This window comes from Serinus canaria, chromosome 25 (assembly GCF_022539315.1).
Source record: "Serinus canaria isolate serCan28SL12 chromosome 25, serCan2020, whole genome shotgun sequence".
Classification (NCBI taxonomy): Eukaryota; Metazoa; Chordata; class Aves; order Passeriformes; family Fringillidae; genus Serinus; species Serinus canaria.
The window spans coordinates 2,736,873-2,744,143 of record NC_066338.1 but is presented as its reverse complement, the minus strand read 5'-3'; the positions used below and the strand labels follow the sequence as shown (position 1 = coordinate 2,744,143).

Below are 7,271 nucleotides of genomic sequence, written 5' to 3'. Positions count from 1 at the left end.
ATAAGGGGTGCAACTATGTTAAATAAACTTAAATGAAGTGAGGATAGCTAATGGATACATAATCAGTGTGTGTGATAAAAACCCTGTTCATTTAATGCTCAGTGCTCTCCAATGGAGGAAGGATGGCCCAAGTGACCACCATGCTGTAATAAAGAATATCTGCTTTCAAATACTCAAAACTCTGTTCAGAAGTTTGTATCCAGTGGGTTTCAGTATCAGTGGTGTCCTTGACTCCATTATGCCCCACAGTTTCACAATGGCCCCTTGGTTCCATGAGGCCCTGCTGTATAACCATGGACCCTTGGTTCCCTTGGGTTCTGTACTGTCAAAATGGCCTCCTTGGCTCTGCAGTGCCACAATGCTCTCCTTGGTTCCACGAGGCCTTGGAGTGTCACAAGAGCCCCTTGGTTCCATGAACTGCCAGAGTGTCACCCTGGTCTCTTGGATCTGCAGTGTCACAATGGACAATTGGTCACAAGCAGCCCTGCTGTGTCACCATGAATATTTGGTTCCATGGGGCCCCACAGTGTCACAACAGCCCCTTGGTTCCACGAGGTTCCACAGCATCACCATGGTCTCCTTGGATCCGCAGCACCTCCATGGACCATTGGTTCCATCTGTCCCTGCTGTGTCACAGTGGTTCCTTGGTTCCATGAAGCCCCACTGGGAGTGGGGCCCTGAGAAAATGTTAAAATGAACTCTGAAATGTTAAGCTTTGCGTTGCACCTGCGTAAGTAGTATGATAAATGATATAATTGTTAGATGTGATGATTGTTTAGTAATTAAATATAATTATTGTATAATCATAAGAAGAATTATGAGAAACTTTGTTGGAAAATCTAACGGGGGCTATGCTTGGATGAAATCTATGTGTACAATAGAACAATATAAGTTTAATAATTAACATGAGAGTTATATAACGGTAGAATATAAAAGCATGTTCATCCCGAACCTATGTCGGAGTCAGATTTGGGTTTGTACCCCTGACACCCAGAGCTCTTCAATAAAAGCACCTGCATATAATCATTTCTTGTGATTATGTGTTCCTGAACGCTACCACCACTGTCTAACAATGGAATCTTGGTCCCGTGAGGTTCTGTACTGTCACAATGGTCTCCTTGGGGCTGGACTGTAACAATGGACCCTTGGTTCCACGAGGTTCCATGATGTCACAATGGTCTCCTTGGTTCCATGAGGTTCCATGATGTCACAATGGTCTCCTTGGTTCCACGAGGTTCCATGATGTCACAATGGTCTCCTTGGTTCCACGAGGTTCCATGATGTCACAGTGGTTTCCTTGGTTCCACGAGGTTCCATGATGTCACAATGGTCTCCTTGGTTTCATGAGGTTCCATGATGTCACAATGGTCTCCTTGGTTCCACAAGGTTCCATGATGTCACAATGGTCTCCTTGGTTCCATGAGGTTCCATGATGTCACAATGGTCTCCTTGGTTCCACGAGGTTCCATGATGTCACAATGGTCTCCTTGGTTCCATGAGGTTCCATGATGTCACAATGGTCTCTTTGGTTCCACAAGGTTCCATGATGTCACAATGGTCTCCTTGGTTCCACAAGGCCTTGCTGTGTCACAATGGACCCGTGGCTCCATGAGCTTCCATGGTGTCACCATGGTCTCCTCAGATCCACATTATCACAATGGACAATTGGCTCCATGGCCCCTGCTGTGTCACAATAAACCCTCAGTGCCATGAGGTTCTGTGGTGTCACAATGCTCTGCCTGGTTCCACGAGGCCCTGGAGTGTCACAATGGCTGCTTGGTTCCATGAGCTTCCATAGCATCAACAATGGCCTCCTTGTTTCTGCAGTGCCATAATGGACCCTGGTTGTGGTCTGTGGGGAAGGAGAGATGACACAAAATCGGGGTTTCATGCAACAGAGACACTTTATTTGTGTACCCAGCTCTTTCTATAAGATATTTAAAAGACTCTGCGTTCGACTCTGGTTGGCCACAACCCAGCCCAGTGACCAACAGCTGCCTGCTTGTGTTCATATCTGGGACTGGGTCTCTGTAGCCAATGCCCTTCCTCCTCTTATGAGGCATATGCTGTGATAATTCTACCTTTTTCTGTTTTAAAATATAAAACCTTTGATTAAGCTCTATCTTTCTAGCTATTGGTGTGTTCTCTCCATTATTACTATCATGTTTAGGAGCTAGTAAAGTACAATATTACCAGGTGCATGCTGCAGGTTAATTACTTGAAACTTACAACTTATAACTTGACTATTACAAACAAATTAACTTAAAACTATCAGAGGTAACATTAAAGCACATAGGGGTAGTATTTAATGCTTTTAAAATGTCTGATTTTTGAGGTCTAAGTGAAATCACAGGTGAGTCGTTATTCCAGAGGTTTCTAGCTGGTGCAGAGGGGGTTGTTACTCATTTAACACTGACATTTGTGGGAATATGTGCATTCCCCCTCTCTGTGTGTTAGTATGTTTGGTTGTGGTGAAAGGTATTTGGTTGTGGATACTTGGTATATTTAGAAACTTCCAATTAATTTCAGCAGGAGTTGGTATGAATGTTTTAGCTATGCACAAATTTGAAAGGTAGTAGTTATTTTTAGGTTGAAAATTACTTTACAGACATTGGAAACAGAAATGATAAGAGATAAGCACTTGGAAAACTCTGTAACTGAAACTTGTTAATTTAAAGCTGTGGAGTTCATGGAAACTTTTAGGTAATTCTATTTTAAGGACAGTAAGTTTAACAGAAGAGTTTATGCATTTTTAGTGTTACGCTTTAAGATGTGTCTCATCTTAGGGTTAGGGTTTTATGTGAGTTGAAGGGGGTTTGCAGCTGATGGAGCTGGGGCTGTGGCAGGAGTGGCGGGAGCGGCACACATTGGGGCCGCCCTCGCGGCACCACGGCCCCACACGCCTCCTCCCCCTGCCTTCGTTGCTGCTTCCAGCCCGTACGGGCTTTTCCTGTGCTCTGATCTCTGGCCCCGGGGTAAGGGAAGGGCACTCGGGACACCCCCTCACCCGGGGTGAGTGGTCACTTTGGGCGCAGTCAGGGTTGGTTCAGAGTGTTGTGTTGGGCTCTGGAGTTTTTGGGTCATTGCTGGGGGTGTCAGCACCAGGGAACCGTGGGCTGGGACAGCTCTAGGGCTCAGTGGGTTCTCACTGAAGTCACTGGTCGCTTGGTCTCCCAAATTCCACCTTCCTGGCAGCAAAGATAACTCAGGACAGATGTCTGGCCTGGGTAATCTCACCAGTTCCTGTAAGGGGGAAGATGCCCTGAGCTCTTGCCCCAGCTGATGAACCAGAACAGATGAGCTCCTCTGTGCCACAGTGGAAGTCCTGCTACAGGAACCCCATGGAGCCAGGGGTCAGCTGTGACAATGTGATGGCTCATGGAACCATGCGACCATGGTGACACCAGTGAACCCCATGGTTCCAAGGGGTCCTTTGGGACACTTTGGAACTACAGAGACCATTGTTAAATACAGAACCTCATGGAACCAAAAGTTTCATGTGTTTCCAAGTGACAGATCAAGGCCTCAAGGAACCAAAAAGAGCACTGTGGGGGCCCACAGTGGACCCAAATATCCATTGTGACTGTATGGAACCTCATGGAACCAAGGGGCCTTTATTTACACTGCAGGGGCTCAGGGAACCAACAAGTCCAAAGTCTAAAACATTCCTTGTAGGGTTCTGCCTTGGGGAAGGGGAACCTCCTTGGTGGCACCTTGGGCTGGTACACACTTGACGAGTGTGTCTGTTTTCAGTGGGGAAACTCAGGAGTTTTGGATTATTTAAAAAAAAAAAAAAGAAAGAAAGAAAACAAGAAAACCCTCTTTCCCTGAGTGCAGGCAGCTCTCTGAGCAAAGAAGGTCCTGGGTGAGTGAGCACAGACAGGATGGCATTGGGGAAGGTGGAGCAAGGTTCCCAAGGCACAGGGAATATTTCCCAATATTCCCAAGGCACAGGGAATATTTCTCTGCCTGTCCTGAGAAGTCCTGATCCCCAGGAGAACACTGCTTTTAACCTTCGTCCATGGAGAAAGCTTCCAAGACTTCAAGATGAATTGGAATCTATGAGTGTGTGAAATAGATAGTAGTATAGTTTATCACAGGATGATAAACTAAAAAAGAAAAAAATCTTAGAGATTTGTATTATTGGTATAGAGGTAGATAGGAGAGAAGATGGAGGATTTTGGGCATTGTCTGATCTCCTTTTTGTTCTTCATCTACTCCATTTTCTGCAGTGTTGGGAGCACTGCGTGATTGTTTCGAAAGAGCCACAATGCAGGTGTTGCATGAATAGGCAAATATTTAGTTATTGGTAGAAAGGTAGAAAGAGTTAATTGGACAAAATAGTTTTTAAAGACCTTGAATCTGTGTGTCTTGTGACTTTTGGTGCCTTTCTCTTTCTACACTAAGTCTGGTGTGCAGATGGCGTGCTGAACTGCTGATAAGAGAAAAAATAAACAACAACCTGAAGACCAAAAATGTGGCATTCACATTATCTGAAAAAATTCCTTCACCCAGGATTTTTCTCCTGGGAAGCTGAGAAGCCTCAGAGAAAAGGAAAACAATTCTTACCTCATGTGCTTCTCCTGTTTTGCTCATGTGGAATGGGTTTGGAAATTGTTTACCCACAGGTGATTGTTTCATTGGATTCTGGTGTGAGTTGTTTTGACTCTTTGGCCAATAAGGGCCAAGCTGTGTCGGGACTCTGGAAAGAGTCACGAGTTTTCATTATAAGTTTTTAGCATTGACTAAGTATTATTTCTATAGTCTTTAGTATAGTATAGTATAGTATAGCATAGTTTAATGTAATATAGTATTAAAAAGTAATAAATTAGCCTTCGGAGAACATGAGTCAGATGCATCATTCCTGCCTTCACCAGGTCTCCCTGCAAGTACAATACAAAAAAACAAACCAAAGTCCCGTTTGTCTCTCAGTCCTGGCACAGAACTTTTTAGGGATCTCCCCATCAGGGGATCCATGGGGGGTTTTCCACAGTTGTCCACACTGGGTCAGAGCTCAAGGCACAGCTTCTCTGAGCAGGCCATACTTCCAGAGGAGAGACCCTGGATCAATATCAATCACAGAATGCTGCAATCACCTCTGCTCGAAAGAGAGCAGCAATAAAATACACCCTTTAAAATAGGAATTAGAAGCCTTTTAGTATCTTAACATATGATCTGCATGAGGGGATTGAGTTCACCATCAGCAAATTTGCAGATGACACCAAGCTGGGCATGAGTGTGTATCTGCTGGAAGGTAGGAGGGCTCTGCAGAGGGACCTGGACAGGCTGGATCCAGGGAACAAATCCAACAAGGTGAGGTTGAACAAGACCAAGGGCTGGGTCCTGCACTTTGGCCACAACAACCCCTGCAGTGCTACAGGCTGGGGACAGAGTGGCTGGACAGTAGCCAGGCAGAAAGTGTCCTGGGGGCACTGATGGACAGCAGGCGGGACATGAGCCAGCAGTGTGCCCAGGTGGGCAAGAAGGCCAATGGCTCCAGGCCTGGATCAGGAATGGTGTGGCCAGCAGGAGCACAGCTTCTGTGCTGCCCCTAACCTGCCCCTAGCTCTGCACACAGACAGTTGCTGCTGCAGCTCCAGAGAAGGCAACAAAAGGGGAATTGCCAGGAAAGACTTTGCTGGGAGATGCTTTAGATCACTTAAAACCACTGAGGGCACAGCTGCTTGTGGGCACAGTCTGGGGCCACAGCAAAGGTAGAGAGAAACAAAATTAAAAAGGCACAAGCAAAGCATTTCTTTTGGACAATATTAAAAAACTAAGAAAAAGGAAAGAAAAGAAAAATCAAATACAAAACCCAAGTATTATCAAAGACAAAATGTATTACAAATGACTTGCAGAAACTGGCCAGCAGTTTAGTGTTTCTGAAACCATCCAGTCATCAGTGCCCACACTGCAGCCTTGAGCTCCTGGTTCCTCAGGCTGTAGATGAGGGGGTTCAGGGCTGGAGGCACCACTGAGTACAGAACTGACAGGGCCAGATCCAGGGATGGGCATGAGATGGAGGGGGGCTTCAGGTAGGCAAACACTGCAGTGCTCATGAACAGGGAGAGCACAGCCAGGTGAGGGAGGCAGGTGGAAAAGGCTTTGTGCCGTCCTTGCTCAGAGGGGATCCTCAGCACAGCCCTGAAGATCTGCACATAGGAGAAAACAATGAAAACAAAACAACCAGAAACTACACAGATACCAACAGCAATAGCCCAAGTTCCCTGAGTTTGGAGTGTGAGCAGGAGAGCTTGATGATGTGTGGGATTTCACAGAAGAACTGGCCCAGGGCATTGCCATGACACAGGGGCAGGGAAAATGTATTGGCCGTGTGCAGCAGAGCAATGAGAAAGGCACTGGCCCAGGCAGCTGCTGCCATGTGGGCACAAGCTCTGCTGCCCAGGAGGGTCCCGTAGTGCAGGGGTTTGCAGATGGACACGTAGCGGTCGTAGCACATGATGGTCAGGAGAGAAAACTCTGCTGAGATAAAGAAAAGAAAGAAGAAAACCTGAGCAGCACACCCTGAGTAGGAGATGTCCCTGGTGTCCCAGAGGGAATTGTGCATGGCTTTGGGGACAGTGGTGCAGATGGAGCCCAGGTCACTGAGGGCCAGGTTGAGCAGGAAGAAGAACATGGGCGTGTGCAGGTGGTGGCCGCAGGCTACGGCGCTGATGATGAGGCCGTTGCCCAGGAGGGCAGCCAGGGAGATGCCCAGCAAGAGGCAGAAGTGCAGGAGCTGCAGCTGCCGTGTGTCTGCCAGTGCCAGCAGGAGGAAGTGGCTGATGGAGCTGCTGTTGGACATTTGCTGTGTCTGGCCATGGGGAGCTGTTCAAGGAGGAGACAATGACAAGTCAGGGCAGACTTTCCTGAGCAATGTCCAAGCCCTTTCTCCCAGCCCTGCCCCTGCCTCTCTGTCCCACCCAATTTTCCTTCTCTCAGGGCCCTTCCCCTGTGCCTGGAGCTCTGCTGGTATCTGGCCCCGCTGCTGTGATGAGCAGGGGCTCTGCCCATGGACACCAAGGAGTCAGCTCTGCTCTGCAGCAGTGGGGTCATGGGAACAGGGACAGGGGCCAGTCCTGGAGTTGGATAACTTGAGCCCAAGCTGGTCCTTAGGCAGAGGAGCTTGACAGCACCTCCTGTCTCAGGGCTAAGGAGCCATGATGGCCAAAGACAGTTTGAGAGGGTTTCCTGCTGTGCCCAGGGAGATCAGAGAGAACTGTGCAATGCAAGAGCCTTGGCTGTAACTCAGTGAAGGGTGCGTGCAGCTG

The 7,271-nt window shown here is 47.5% G+C and overlaps 1 pseudogene; it reads right to left on the bottom strand.

Moving 5' to 3' along the window:
• Nucleotides 1-5,864: 5,864 nt before the first annotated feature.
• Nucleotides 5,865-6,805, bottom strand: LOC108964113 (olfactory receptor 14A16-like; annotated as a pseudogene).
• Nucleotides 6,806-7,271: the final 466 nt, after the last annotated feature.